The sequence below is a fragment of the Grus americana genome, chromosome 1 (genome assembly GCF_028858705.1).
Source record: "Grus americana isolate bGruAme1 chromosome 1, bGruAme1.mat, whole genome shotgun sequence".
NCBI lineage: Eukaryota > Metazoa > Chordata > Aves > Gruiformes > Gruidae > Grus > Grus americana.
In genome coordinates this window covers 42,917,485-42,933,250 of record NC_072852.1, presented here as the reverse complement: position 1 = coordinate 42,933,250, position 15,766 = coordinate 42,917,485, and the positions used below count along the sequence as shown (strand labels likewise).

At 44.4% G+C, this 15,766-nt stretch overlaps 1 protein-coding gene across 4 annotated transcripts in view; it reads left to right on the top strand.

The window, feature by feature from the left end:
• Positions 1–3,288: 3,288 nt before the first annotated feature.
• NAP1L1 (nucleosome assembly protein 1 like 1) overlaps positions 3,289–15,766 on the top strand; it is a 35,336-nt gene continuing 22,858 nt past the window's right edge. The window contains exon 1 of one of the 4 annotated variants that reach the window (XM_054816240.1): positions 3,289–3,462. The gene's annotated coding sequence lies outside the window, so the exon portion shown is untranslated. Of the gene's footprint in view, positions 3,463–3,599; positions 3,808–15,766 lie in introns of those variants that run through there. The other 3 variants (XM_054816215.1, XM_054816223.1, XM_054816231.1) reach the window with 3 other exon arrangements.

Sequence of the window (15,766 nt, the reverse complement as noted above, 5' to 3'; positions counted from 1 at the left end):
ATACCAAGCTCCATGACCAACACATTTCCCTAAGCTAAAGCACTGTCGCTTTAGCTTAGCACAGGATGCATGCTGTGCTTGGGAAGATTCAGCCTGGATGCAAGTGCCAAACTCATTTGTTGCAACAGGCCATTACAGAAACACTGGCTTAGCCTTCTGTAACGGCTTCGGTGCCTGACCATCTTCAGCCCCCTCCACGTAAAAACCTAGGCCCGTGCTCCAGCCCTGAGCATCCTCACGGCCTTTGTCTACAGCCAACGTGCAAGTCAGCGAAGCCAGCTGTGGCGGGAAGGACTCAAATGTGCGCAGAGCTGATAAGGCCTACGCACTCAAAGGAGAGGTCAGATTCCATGATGTTTAATAGCTCCATGAGACACTCAACTAGCATGCGAGGGACCCGGTTCAAACTCTTCTTCTTCTGATTTGGAGCAGCAATTTGACCTCAAGTCCCTGTCCCCAGGAGACTTGGCCCAGCTTCTATGCCACAGGGCAGTTCTCCTAGCGTGGCTTACCAAAGCTCTTCCAGCTTGGAGAAAATGCTGTGTCTGCGCATTCAGTGACCACACCGGCACATTTCTTGCACACATGTTTTAAGGCTTTTAAAAATGCTTCGGGTAGTAATATTTTGAAAAATAACACGTGTTTATGAGAAAAATATACCTGTGCCAGTATCTAATGTGTTCTCAGAGGATTTGATTCCTATTATTCAAAAAATGTCGTTAGTTTGACTTTCTGTGCAATACCAAGGCAGCACTTCAACTATCCAGCCAGACTGAAACTAAAAGTTGCAGAGCATGCTCTAAAGCATGGGAAACACAGAGGAAGATGAAAATTCAAAGCAAAGAAAAATATATGGGCTATTAAAACTCAAGTATACGTTTAATTTCAACTCAAGTCGAACTTTAAAGTTTCTTTAGTTTCATTGTCACGACTGCACACGTCAGGATAAGCTGAACTGTTTTGACAGCAAAACAACCCAAACTAGAAAGCTTGCATGTGCATACAATTCAGGTATTGTAAGAAACAGGCTTGTCTTTTCCTCTTTCCATAGACGTGTGATGGCAGGAGCCATGTGGAAGCAGGAGTGGTGTCTGTATGGCCTCTACCTTGTCCCCTCCTATGTAGTTGTTCACAGAAACTGCTTCTTAATGAAAAATTTTGGATGAAAAGGCATTTCCCTCCAGTCTAGAAGTTTCCAGCTTAGACCTGTTTGGACCTGCCCCCGACACCTTGACCCCTGCTGTTGACTAGCTTGCTCTCTACTCCACACTGCTGGCTTCTGCACATCTCATTTCTTCTGCACATCACGCCTCTACAGGGGCCGCGGGGTCTCACCTCAGGGTTCTGCCTGTCACGAGGCGGCAGGTCTCAGAAGGACAAGCAAGGCTAGCCGCCGCCTTGTGAATCACTTGTTTACTGATGATTGCCACTTTTAGCTGATTGAATAAAGGGAACGCCTGCAATAGCATATAATTGGTGTTGCAATAAATACCAATCGATTGCTCATTTTTATCAATTGTCTCCTGTATACCTCTGCTCTCTTCATACTCCCAAGCACCAGACATCTCAGATAAATAAAAAATTAGCAACTAGTACAATTTTAAAATCTGAGGGTTACAAGGGGGCTACAGGTACTTTCATTTTAGAATCACATAACATATTCATCCCTGTTTCTCCCTAATTCTTATCACTTGGACTATGCTCTGCAACCTTTTGCCTGGATCTTTCTTTTGCCTCCTGTCCTGATTTTGGCTGAGATAGAATTAATGTTCTTTCTAGTAGCCGGTATAGTGCTGTGTTTTGGATTTAGTATGAGAATAATGTTGACAACATGCCGATGTTTTAGTTGTTGCTGGGTAGTTGTAGTGTCTACACCAAGTCAAGGACTTTTCAGCTTCTCACTGTGCCCTGCCAGGTGCACAAGAAGCTGGGAGAGCACAGCCAGCACAGCTGACCCAGGCTGGCCGGAGGGATATTCCCTGCCACAGAACAGCATGCTCCGTATGTAACTGGGGAGGCGAGCCGGGAAGTGGGATCGCTGCTCAGAAACACACTGGGCATCAGGTGGGTTTTTTTCCTGCATGTGGTGAGCAATTGCATTTGTGCATCACTTGTCTGTTTGTTATTATTATGACTGTTATTACTATTATTATTATTCTCTTCCTTTGTTATCCTATTAAACTGCCTTTATCTCAGCCCATGAGTTTTTTTCCCATTCTTCTCCCCATTCCCTTAGCGGGGAGGGGTGAGCAAGCAGCTGCATGGTGCTTAGGTACTGGCTGGGATTGAACCAGGACACCTCCTCACACTTTTGCAGTTTCTAGCTATTTTAAATGGCATGTTATAATAAAGCCCACCTCCTCAAATTCAATGTGCTGGGGAATAGGGCATCCTTAAGTTCTCTCCATTAACTTTTGTCTTGAAGATGGGATTTCCTTACCACAAAGACATCTGCTTTTGGGGGCTGAGATTTTACTGCCATATACTGGAACAAAGCTGGTGTGGCCCTGCACAGTGAAGAACAGGATCCTTTATCTTTTGCTTGTTCTTAACATAGATTGTATTGCAGATACTAGGCAGATCCACCACTTCTTCTTTTGCTTTCTGCTGTCATTTCCATGATTTAAACAGATACATTTAGACTGCAGATTGCTTTAGACAAGTAGATGCAAGAATTTAGTAAAATGTAGAGAAAACAGATTAAATATCTGGTGATATACCCTCAGTAAACAGCTCTTATGCCATCACACCGTGTGTATGTTCATCCCACCTGCCTCTAACAACGTTTGAAATCATTGGCTCACACCAGCCAAGAGGAGCTACAAGTCTCAAAGACATTTTACGTTTCTCTAAGTTTAGTGTAGATCAGAGATATCTTCTCCAAGTGTGCTCCATGCTATTACTCAAGACCACGTGCATGGGAAAGAAGCCCTAGGAAGGAATCAGTTTTAGGAAAGGCTTCACTTGGAGCTCGCATTTGTAGCAGGCAAGTACGGCAAGTTAAATTGGGAGGGCTGAAGCTGTTGCTGCCTCTGGCTGTCCGTGCTGGCCACGGCGGGAACGATCGAAACTGATGAAACAGCATTTTAACCACCATGGTTTTCAGCGCTGACTGTGGCTCTGTGGTACCTGTAGCCTTTGCGAACAGGGTTTTACCTCTTTGAGTAAGTCCGCACCTACTTGGCAGACTGCGGCTGTTTTGCCCTGGTGCCGTCAGAAACCCTCCCAGTTCAGGTTTAAAGCAGCACTGAAGTGCTCGGGGTAGCATTACGTCCCGACTCCCCGGCAGGTCCGTCCTCGCCACCCTCCCGCCGGGGAGGAGGTGCTTTCTGCGCCGCGCTGCGCCCCACCAAGCGGGGGAACGGCTCTGGGTGCCACGGTTCGGCCCCCGCGCCTGGTGGGTTTGCGGGCGGGGTGCCACCCAGGCGTGGGGCAGCGGCGTGGACGAGGGCCCAGCCCGAGGTACGTGAGAGGACCCACGTCCCGGGGGGATGACACGCCCGGGCCTTTCCTCCGCGCCTCCCGGCCCGGCGGCAGCGGGCGCGTGGGGGAAGGGCGACCGCCGGGACAGGCCCCAACCTGGGCCGGCGGCCGGCGCGCGCCCGAGGCAGCCGGCGCGAGCGAGAGCGAGCGAGCGCGCGCGCGCGTTGCCAGGAGACCCCGGGCGCGCGGGGGAGGGGGGGAGTGTGTTACGTGGTGACGTTAATTCTATATGAGCGCGAGCGGCGGGAGCTCGGGTCTTTTTACCGCCAGCCGCGCGGCGCCTCCTCCTCGCTCCTGAGTCACCGCCAGCCCCGGCCCGCGCAGGTACCGGGCGGGGCGCCGCGCCGCGGGCCGCCGCCGCCCCCGGGGCTAGGGGGGGGTGCGTGTGGGGGGGAGCGAGCGGGGGCCGCTTGGCCCCCGCTCCCGCGCGGGGAGGCCGCGGGTGTCGGCCTGGCCTAGCGGGGCCCCTCGGCCGCCGGGGCGCAGGGGGCCGTCGGTGCCCGCGCCGCCCCGAACCTCTCCCTCGCGGCCCACGGGGTGGCGGCGCCAGCAGCGCCGCTGCTCGCCCGGCCCCTCGGCGGGGAGCGCTGCCTGCCGCCCCCCCCCCCCTTCCGCGCGTCTCTCCGCCGCCCCCCGCGCCCAGCGGAGGGGCCGGGCCGGACTAGGCCGGGGCGCGCTGCTCGGGCCGGCGCTGAGGAGAGGCGGGTCCGCCTGGCAACACGTGGGGACGGAGCGGGGCCAGCGGCGGCGCCGCGGGGCGCTGCCGGGGAGGGGGAGGGCAGCGAGGCCGGAAAGCCGCACGGGGAGTAGCGGGTGTGTGTGTGTGTCCGGCCGGCCGCGGTGAGGGACGCGGTGGAGGCGGGGGGGGGGGAGGGCTGGGTGCCGGGCGGGCACGGCCGCCGGCGGGGGTGGCCGGGCGGGCGGCGGATGCGCACATGGTGGAGGGGTGGACAGCGCGGGGGGACGGCGGATGGCAGCGCGCTGTGGCCTTGTGCTGGCTCCCGCGCCTTGTTCTCGCTTTCGAGCGGGGAGCCGCGTCCAGCGTGTGCTGTGCTGCTCGCTGCTGGCAGGGGGACCCAGAGATTCAGCCAGGGGACGGAGAACTCTTGCTTCCTGCCTCAGAAAGGGCATTTTTCGGTTTTCTGGAGTTCAGCATGTCGCTTCTCTGTGTGCCTGCTAGCTGATATCACCCAAAATGAGGCCTTTGCTTTCCTCCTGATGGTGGATGTGTCCGATGTCCACAGCAGCAGGTAGAGGAGGTACATGATGTCTGTCACCAAGGAAGACCAAGAAATTACCTGAAAGATCCAGTAACTAGAATTGGAAGTATTGGCTTGTGTTTGGCATTCATATTTATTTATCTCAATATAAAACGTATTCCATATACTCCATATTGGATATTTAGGGGACTTACACTGTCAGTACTTGTGATGGTTTCAATGTTTAATACCAAACCTTCCCCATTTGCTTGCAGAAGAAAATGCAAACCTTTCTTCAAGTGACTGTGATATGGTAATAATACGGCAGCATCTTCCACAGTTTATCTCCAAGCACATTGCAGTTTTGTGTGTGTCCATTTGGTGTTTGAACCCTTATGTAGATATACTTACGTTTCATGCTCTAACTCCTTTGAGGAAGGTAAGAGAGGTGAACACTGAGTGTCCAAGGTATGACAAATCATTCACCCCCTCCATTGGGATTTAACTCCTGCTGGTGGACCTTATGTTAATCAGGAGATAATGCCTGATTATTTACATTTCAGTCATGAAATAAAACTTGAGCTAAGGCTTAAAGCTGTGTACATCTGTAGGTACTTTCTGACAAAAATGCTTAGTAGCTGGTTAGTAGCTAACTGAGCTTCTTGCTGTGCCCCTTTTACCATGGTAAACTCCTTAAAGGATGAGAATGGCACTGTACTTGGATTGAAGCTAGCTGAATGGCTTCCAGCCTCTCATAAATCCAGAAGTTATCTCAATTTTTAGGGCAAAATGGAATTTGAAATCTACATACACTGAAATTTGAGTGACTTGGATGCCTCTGTACCAGAAAAGTTTAGGCTGCTCAGGGCTTCAGGTACTGAAACGTTGATATAAGCGCTTGGATTAGGCTGTTGATACCTGAGCTTTTGTTTTTGTGGTCTACTTACTCCTGTGAGAGTGGTATATATTAACAATCTCCTCTCCCTCCACTTTGTCTGTATTTTGTGATTGGCCTTGCATATCATGTGTTCCAGTTTCTGAGGACAGAGGATTGTAGAATGGGATCTTGTGCACAGGTGGTAGATCTGGTGATTTTCAGAGCCCCTAGTCTTTCTCTGGCATTCCCAACACTAGGAAGTGAGTGTTGGGACTGCTGGAAGTGTGCAGAAGTAGTGAGCTGCATCTATGCAGCCAGCCCAATTGCTGGATCTGCTGTAGCGCGGTGTGTGTACAGCACAGTAATGCTCTTGCCATCCTTGTGCTTCATCTAGCCCCTGCCTCACTCAAAAACTGTTCGTGGGTGCAGGCAGGTGACTTGTTATGGTGATCTGCTTACTGAGCACCCTGGAAATGTGTGGTCTGTTTTTTTAGCTTCTTGCATAATCGACAATAAACATGTGTGCACAAGTGAAACTGAAACAAGGCATTGTAGGTATGTATGTTATGAAGGTTTTTAACAGACTTTTCACAATCCTGAGTGAGACCTGAGTCTTGCAGGCTGAGTCCATGTTCTCTAATGCAGAATTCCAGATCTTCAAATAAACTTTGGTTTACTGTACTGTCAGTCACGTTGGTAGAATTCTGTTCATTCACTTAGCTCCTAAAAGTTGAAGTAACTGTAGCAAGGAGAACTTAACTCATTGTGGCAGAGATTGTATTCCTTCAGGGGAATAAAATAGCTTGAGGATTTGAATTTCAGTAATGAAAAATCTCAGGGCAAGTAAGACAAGCATCTTCTATTTTGAATTTTTGATCGAATCCTTTAATGAAAGACAGTTTGTTCCAGTAGACCAATGGGTGTAATGAACATGTTTATGGTATCTACACCTTTTTGTTAATATGGTTGTAACCCAATTAATCTTCAGGTTCTTGTGACACAGCTACAAACATGCTGTATCTCAGAACTAAAGGTTCAATTCTTATTTCCTTGGGAAAATTCAGGAACTGGACAGTTTGCAGAAAATGGAGATGCAGATATTCTTTAAATGCCTGGGGTTTTTTCTGCATTTGTATATATATTTAGTGGAACTTCAGCTCTGGGTCTTTCCATGGACTGATAGTGCTTTGCTATTTGTGTGGTACTTGTAGACATATGTACAGAAGATGATACTTTGCAGACAGAAACATGAAGTTCAGCAAGGCCAAGTGCAAGGTCCTGTACCTGGATTGGTGCAATCCCAAGAACGACTATGGGCTGGACAAAGAATGAATTGAGAGCAGCCCTGAGGAGAAGGACTTGGGGGTGTTGGCTGATGAGAAGCTCAACATGACCGAGCAATGTGCGCTTGCAGCCCAGAAAGCCAACCGTGTCCTGGGCTGCATCAAAAGTAGTGTGACCAGCAGGTCAAGGAAGGTGATTCTGCCCTTCTATTCTGCTCTCATGAGACCCCACCTGGAGTACTGCATCCAGCTCTGGGGCCCCCAGCATAAGAAGGTCACGGAGCTGCTGGAGTGAGTTCAGAGGAGGCCATGAAGATGGTCAGGGGACTGGAGCACATCTGCTGTGAAGACAGGCTGAGGGAGTTAGGGTTGTTCAGCCTGGAGAAGAGAAGGGTCCAGAGAGCCCTTTGAGCAGCCTTCCAGTACCTAATGGGGGCCTGCAAGAAATCTGGAAAGGGACTATTTACAAGGGCATGTAGGGATAGAACAAGGGGTAATGAGTTTAAACTAAAAGAGAGCATATTTAGATTAGATGTTAGGAAGAAATTCTTCACTGTGAGGGTGGTGAGGCACTGGAACAGGTTGCCCAGAGAGCTTGTGGATGCCCCCTCCCTGGAAGGCCAGGTTGGATGGGGCTTTGGGCAACGTGGTCTAGTGAAGGGTGTCCCTGCCCATGGCAGGGGGGTTGGAACTAGATGATCTTTAAGGTCCCTTCCAACCAAAACCTTTCTATGATTCTAAGACTTCTTAATGTTGGTTGTATTTTACTAGAGCTGAGGAGTCTTCAGAGTTAGCTTCTGGTCTGGGCAACTGCATTCCATCTAACTTCTCCTTAGGAAACCAGCTAGTAAATAACAGAGCAGAACAGTATTGTACAAGTGGTGTTTAATCTGAGAAATGTTTGTGATTAATGCTTATAGGTCAGTTTTCATTTGTAAATTACTTTGAGCTCAAAAGTGATTATAATTACAGTTAATTCAATCTAGCTGATCCTCATTCAGCTCAGAGTTTAGTGCAGTTCCTCATCACCTAACTTTGTTAATCTGGAGAGTATTTCTGGTGTCACAATGTATTTGTCTAGAAAACCAGACATGCCTGGAAGGCAGCACAGAAGTTGCTTGGGGATTCATTTCATGACCTTCTAAAAAATTAAGCTATTTAGAAACAATGCATGAGGTTTTTGAGGAATTCCTACACTCAATAAAGATAATGCAAATGGAAGAATCTTAATTATAAATATGGCTTCATGTATTTAGTGGTAACTTTGACCTTAAGCTTTCAGGAAGACTACATATGTTGCGAACTAAAACTTCAGCTGCATTCAGAAAAGAAAAGGAGACTTTGCTAATTTACTTTTGATATTTCATATTTAGTTTTAAAATATAAATAATTTAAGATTTGAAGTAATTTGTGTTCTCCCTAAAGATTAATCTTTTTAATGAATTTACATATTACCAAAACATAATCTGCATTTTAACTACTGTCGGAGATCTTTCCTAGATGGAAAACTGTTTAGATTTTAGTATTGGAAAATACAGAATGTATTTGGGGGCTGAATGTGTGCTTAAGCATACATCTGCACAGAAGTAATTTATAATGATGATGCCTCAATTTAAAGCTTAACTTGTGGTAATGAGTAGGCAATTGCATCTCACCTGATCTTTGCAGACTTTTGAACAAAATACTACCAGTTTATCCTTAGTAGCTTTTTATGAAAAAAAAGTAAAAATGTCATAAATACTGTTTTTGAAACATTATGTTTCGAAACATGAAAGCAACTTCCTATATATGAAAACTTCAGTTTCTGGATGTACCTGTATCTGTGTGGTGTTCAGCTGCTGATTTGGCTTTTTTTTTTTTAAATACCACCACCCCCCCAAACCACAACCAAACAACAAAACAACTCTCACCCAAAACCTGAGAGATCCTGGAATTATTCTCATTTTCAAGTGTTGGAAATTCTGGTTAAGAGATTGGACTAAGCAGGTACCTGAAATCTGTAGATGAGACCAAACCCCCAGGTTAGAATCATAAATGCTTGTTGTCTTTTCTGACTATCTACAGTATGATCAGTCATCTGCTTTCTCTAGATGTTTAATATGTGGTGTTTCAGAGGAGGGGCAATTCATTCACATTTTTTGTGGGATGACTGGCTGTTGAGGGAAAGTTTCCTTTTAGTTCTGGCTCTGGTTAAAAGCTAGAGCATTTGAAAAGTTAAATTGGGGAGAACACAGGAAGGGACATGAAATAAAACAATTGTTTACATCCAAAACAATTTTTAATAAGTTCTTTTTGAACTTCCTTTTAATTTAGTTATTTTTATGTCACTTCTCATTGTTCCCCTCTCAAATACTATTAATCTCAGATTTAAACTGCTTTTGTTTCTCAGGTATTCATGTTGCTAGGCCCTGAACTGATCTCTTTCCTCCCTTCTACAATGTTCAGCAGTGAATACATTTTTTTTGTTAAGGATACATCACTGAAGTGTATAATGATCTTATTTTGCATTGTGTGTTTTAGTTGTCATGCATTCATTTCAGATCTTGACTATTTCTGCGTGTTGAGTAGAAGTCTTCAATGGGCTATATGCAATTATACCTGTGCCTTTGCACAGCAATTTTTTGACTTTTTGAATTCTAAATTAGTTTGAATTGCTCCTTGTAATATATGTTACTTTAGTACTATTTATTTTTCCTCGCTTGGATCACCTTTTAAGCAGTTCTTAATTCTGTGATAGTCCAGTTTTGGAAGTTACTCATCTTGACTTTGGATGGTTAACTATGAGCTGCTATAAGAGCTTTATTCTGTTGTGTATACAAGGTAGCATCATCAGAAATGTGCTTGCTATTTTTGAACTGGTGAGATCTTCATGACATAGTCTCTTGAGAGGGGAGACCTGGTTACCTGGCATATGGAGAAGGCTGAGGTACTCAACTTTTTTGCCTTGCTCTTCACTGGCAAGTGCTCTAGCCATGCTGCCCAGGACAGAAGGCAGAATGAAGAACCACCCACTGTAGGAGAAGATGAGGTTTGAGAATATCTAAGGAACCTGAAGGTGCACAAGTCCATGGCACCTGATGAGATGCATCCACAGGTCCTGATGGAACTGGCAGATAAAGTTGCTAAGCCATTATTCTTTATATTTGAGAAGTCGTGGCAGTCCAATGAAGTTTCCACTGACTGGAAAAGAGGAAACATATCTTCCTTTTTTACCTTTTTTAAAAATAGGGGTTCTGGGGAACTACAGGCTGGTCAATCTCACCTCTGTGAGAACCCAGCAAAATCATGGAGCAGATCCTTCTGGAAACTATGCTCAGGCACATAGGAAAATAAGGAGGTGATTGATGACCACCAACATGGCTTCACTAAGGGCAAATCATGCCTGACGAATTTGGTGGTCTTCTGTGATGGGGTTACAGCACTGGAGGATAAGGGAAGAGCAACTGATGTCATCTACCTGGACTTGTACGTAGCATTTGACACTGTCCCGCACAACATCCTTGTCTCCAAATTGGAGAGACATGGATTTGATGGATGGACCACTCAACAGAAAAGGAATTGGCTGGATGGTCGCACTCAGAGTTGTGGTCAATGGCTTGATGTCCAAGTGGACACTAGTGAAGAATGGTGTTCCTCAGGAGTTGCTATTGCGACTGGCACTGTTCAACATCTTTGTCTGTGACATGGACAATGGGATCGAGTGCACCCTCAGCAAGTTTGCTGACGACACCAAACTGTGTGGTATAGTTGACACACTGGAGGGAAGGGATGCCATCCAGAGGGACCTTGACAGGCTGGAGAGGTGGGCCCATGTGAACCTCATGAAGTTCAGCAAGGCCAAGTGCAAGGTCCTGCACGTGGGTCGGCGCAATCCCAAGCACGACTATAGGCTGGGTGAGGAATGGATTGAAAGCAGCCCCGAGGAGAAGGACTTGGGGGTGTTGATTGATGGGAAGCTCAACATGAGCCGGCAGTGTGCACTTGCAGCCCAGAAAGCCAACCGTGTCCTGGGCTGCATCCAAGGAAGTGTGACCAGCAGGTTGAGGGAGGTGATCCTGCCCCTCTGCTCTGCTCTTGTGAGACTCCATCTGGGGCATCTCGGGCTCTCTGTGAAGAGCACTTTGGAAATAAGGCTCAAGTTCTTCTCTACAGGTGTAATATATGTTTACAAATGTTTTTTAAACTCTGTACCTGTATTCATTTGAGAATGATTTACTAAAACCATGGGTTTGGTCTTATTACCAATTGTAATGTCTCACCCCTAACAGCCTTCAAATTGTATCAGTTAAATTGTTATTGTGGTCTTTTTCGGTGAATGCTAGCTTGTTAGTTGAAAACTGGATCTTTTAAGGTTTGCACTTCAATAAGGACTTTGTTTCCATGGAAAAAATATTGAACTGAAGCTAAAAAAAAAAAGTTGCTAAATATATTTTAGGAATTTCAGTGGCTTCTTGGGGAGTAAACGAATTTAAAATATTGTATTCATCAGATTTTTTAGAAAAAAACTCACCCTTTTGAAACCTGTGCATTCTTTTCAGTGTTTTTATTTTAGCTTTCTTTTCAGATAAGGTTGTTTAGATGGTTTTTTAGAGTCAAAATGGATAAAAGACTTTAATGCTGCAGTGTGTGAGTCTTGCAGATAGTGCAACTGCCAATATGGTTGTGTTCGATTATGTGGCAATCTCAGTAGTCAACTGACACTCTTTCCTTTGGTTGATGTTGTGGCATGTGCAAGTTGATATTTAAACTGTTAAAATGCAGCCTGTTACCTGAAGTACTTTGTTAAAACACTATTTTTGTATTACTGTGACACTTCTTAACAAACCGAATACTTGTACCAACATGAATTGTATAGAGAAATATTCTCTAAGGAAGTTTTAAATATCTTCCTATATATGAAGATTTTGATTTCAGCCTTTGAGGATGGCTGTTGTTTTCCCATTACCAGCGATGGAAAGGAGAAACTGCAACAAGCTATGCTGATTAGTTTGTTTAAAAGGAAAAAAAAATCCTTGTTAAGGTTTTTCAGATTTGAATTTAAATTTCTGTATTACTTTTCTAATAATGAAAGATTGTTCTAAATAGAAATTGGTAGGTTTTCTGCTACAGCATTGTGGCATCCAGGACAAAGGCTGCATTGTGTGTTAATTACCCTATTTTTAGAACATGATCAGGGAGCTCAGATAAGTAGCAGACACAAACATGCAGATATAATTCAGTCCTGATTTTAAAATGTAATTCTGTAGTCCATTTCCGTCTCCTTATGGAGACTCTTTGTTGCTGCAAGAGTAAACAGGCAGTACCTAAAATTCAATACAAATGCTACTAAAATACAGGAGTTCAGTATTTGTTGACTGAATCTTCATTTCCTGATTTAAAAATTAGTTAAGGGGAAAGCTATAAAAAATGTTTCCACATGAATGAAAACAAGCCCTGTGGTAACTAGTAACTGAGTTATGTATATGATCACTGTGTTTTGTTTTGGAGAATTTGAGTTTTTCCTATCATATAACTGGTATTCTGATGTAAGTTGGAGAGCACTTTAAATGTGGAAAATCTGCATTTTCATGTCATAACATGTTGTGCAGAGGCCTGCAAGCACTACTGAAATAGTTGCATTGGCAAATGGCTGAAGTTGGTGCCTTTACCTCAGGAATTATTAGGAAAAGCAAAAAATACCACTTGAAGGGGAGAGGACAGTTTCAACACAAAAATGTTGTATTGGTTCAGCACTACCATGATTAAGGGTTTGTATTCTCTATAGCCAGATCCTGAATTTTGTCATGTTATCACAAGGTAAGATGCTGTAGCATAGTTTCACAGTAACTTCAAACTTGCCTAACCCCATTCATGAGTTATGAAAGGTTCTCTTGCCTGTGGTGGCCTCTGTCTCTTGACCCTGCTGTTAACTCATGCAACCGCAGGTCTAGCCCTTTGCAAAGAAATACCTAGCACTTTTATTAACATTACAGCTGTTCACATGTTGATGAAAGGAAAGGGATGTGCATACCTAAGGAAGACCCATGATAAGCTTTTCCAGCAGCATTTACCAATTATATTGGCTTTAGTTGACTGGGAGATTGTTCAGCAGAGAAACTTGGTGTTCCTTTTATGAAGGGGGCATATCTCCCTTGTGGTGATCTAAGTGCTTCCCATCTTGCTTAATTTAGCACTTGCACGTAGCTAAAAGTTCTGAGTGTGTTTTGTGAAACATCACTACTCATGTGAATTTCTTACCCTTCTCTGCTTGGTCCGGAGGACCTTACTCAAGCTTCTGCCAAAGTTTCCCATATAGCGCCGTGCCAGTTAGCACTTCTGCTGTTGACTGTGCATGTCTTTTGGATGTAGTGGATGAGCTGGTGGTTGCACAATAAATTGCAACAAAACAGAGGGGTTTGAGTTACTGCAAGGGTCCAGTGGCACCTTCTTGTTACTGTATTGAGGAACCTGGTTTCCTTGCTTCCATTGGCCACTTAGTCTCTTTATCAGACCTTGATAGCCTTTTTGTTAGTACTGTGTTGTTTATTATCTCATACTTTTGTTTTCTGTGCTTGTATTTGGGCAGACAATCTTAATTATCTACTCTAGGTCTGAAAATTTAAATTGATTTTGTCATTTTTTGCCCTCCTGCATTAGCAGTCAGAAATCTTTTGTTGACAGAAGAATTTTGAGGCACTAATAAAAGGAAATTGTCTCTGGAGAGTTCAGTGACTGATAATGTCTTTCATCAAATAGATGTAGTATCTTGATGTTCTAGCATAAGACTACCCTGCTCACTTAATTGACATTGATTTTTTTTTTTGACCTTCAGGTTTGCTAGGAAGGCATATTTTTCCGTAACATGAATAATACAATCTTTGTAACATGTTGCGTATCTGCCATGTTAATGATAGGCGCAATATCCCCTTGTTTCATCCCCCCCCAGTTTCCATGGTAATAATAATAGATGTTTCATGAATTCAACCACACAAGTAAAAAGGAGACACTTAGTCTTCTGCTTGATTCCCTTTTGAGATTGCATTTTTTAATCTGATACTCTATTAAATTACCTCTTTTTGAAGAGGAGCTAAATGCTCTCCTAGTTACTACTGAACTGGGTGATCCTTTCTTATGTAACAGTCTTCCTAGCTGATGGTTGGTACCATAGCTTCTGCTAACAGTTGTGAAGTGATTGATACAGTTTTTAGATTTTAGTACCATAAGTTTTGAAGTGTGTAACTCTATGCCATGTACTGCGTGCTTGTTAAACAGTTCACCCAGTTCTGCCATTGGTGTGAATGAAACTGCACTAAGCAGAGCATCTGAGCTCTTTAAAGTTACAAACCTCTCACTGGTATTGAGCAAACTACCCCAAACAATTATTTTTAACATCTACAGGAAAAATCCATCTTTTGATGGATCTCTGTGCTACTATTTTAATTTTTGTTTTCTTTTTTACTGCTGATTATGTAAAGAAAAATGTTACAAGTTGCCCTCTTGGAATGCTAGGCAAGAACATCATTTGGCAGTAACTTTCAGTGAATATATTGCTCTTGAGTTTCCCAGTCTGTAGTGAGAGTTGAACTTGGCTGGTATGATGTCATTCGTCTGGCACCTTTGGTTTCTGCACACATTGCAAATAGCTTATAGGACTTAATCCTGATACTTTTTTGTACAACTAGCTATCCTCCAGCTGGACCTCTCTTCTTCATTGACATCTGACTTAGTTCATTACCTTATGTTGCATCTCCTTAATCCCACATAGGGCTCATTTGTTTTAGGTATTTTCTGTTAATGTAGTGCTTTCAGTGGGCCAAGGCTTGAAAGAGACAGGAGGAGCCTGATATGCTATTCTATGGACAGGCTGACTTATTTGCAGTGCTCTGAATTATTGACTGCTGAGGAAATTAGTTTGGGCAAAGGGGTAGATTTCTCTTAAAGATGTGAGTAAACAAGGCTTGCCTGTAGTTTGGGTCCAGTATCCTCAAAAAGCCCATTTATGTACCTTATTTCTTCTACTTGCTTGTTGCAAGCTAATTGTGTGAGCTTCTCCCCTCTAGAGAAAGGGAAATGATGTTTTGTGAAAGGGAGGGAATGGGTACTGTGGTGTGGTATCCACAGAGATGCTGAACAGCTGAGATCTGTTGGTGGCCTGCCAGCCGTAGGGCTTGTGCAAAAAAGCTGCTGTTTTGCTGGAGGAACTGTGTCAGGAATACCTTGCTGCCTCAGCTGGCTTCTAATTCACCTCGCCGTGACCTGTCTTCTGAAGCTGAGCGGATGTCAGGGTAATCTCATACTGGCATGCTTACTTGGGATGCTTAAAGCTGACCTTCAAAAAGAAGGCCTCTCACCAGAGTGTTTGTGTCCCAGCTGTAACATGGCTGGTGCTGCTCTGCAAACTCAGACTGGTTTCTGTGTGGATAAAGGCAGACTGGTAAAGAGGAAAGAGTAGGAAGGGCTGAACATTTACAGTTTGTGTTTCTGTCTTCAGTTGGGCAAAATTTCTTAGTAAAGAAACAATAACCCCTGAAAACTTATATACTGGGTAACTTGAGGGTGAACACATGGCAGTATCATTATTAGTTTCGGCATGTATCGAACTACTTTTCTTAAACCATGGCAGACTAAAGAGGTGAAGTGTCCTTTAAACATCATGAAAATAGCAAATTTCCATACTGTTTTGGTAAGGTTTAAGTTTTTAAGGGAGTTCTGCTAATTTTTGGTTTTTCTGCAGGATGCACTCAAAACTAGCTAAGCTTGTGCTGGATTAAGTCTCCTAACCTTTCCATTTTTAAAAAGAACGTTTTCCTTGTGATGGCAGGCAGGCTTGTGATTGAGTTTAAGCAACCTGTATGAAAGAGGTTTTAAACTTAAGCCTTTAGAAAACTTGCACTGTGGCTTGCTTTTCTGTGCTTTTGCTTCCTTTTTGTCGCATAAACTTCCTA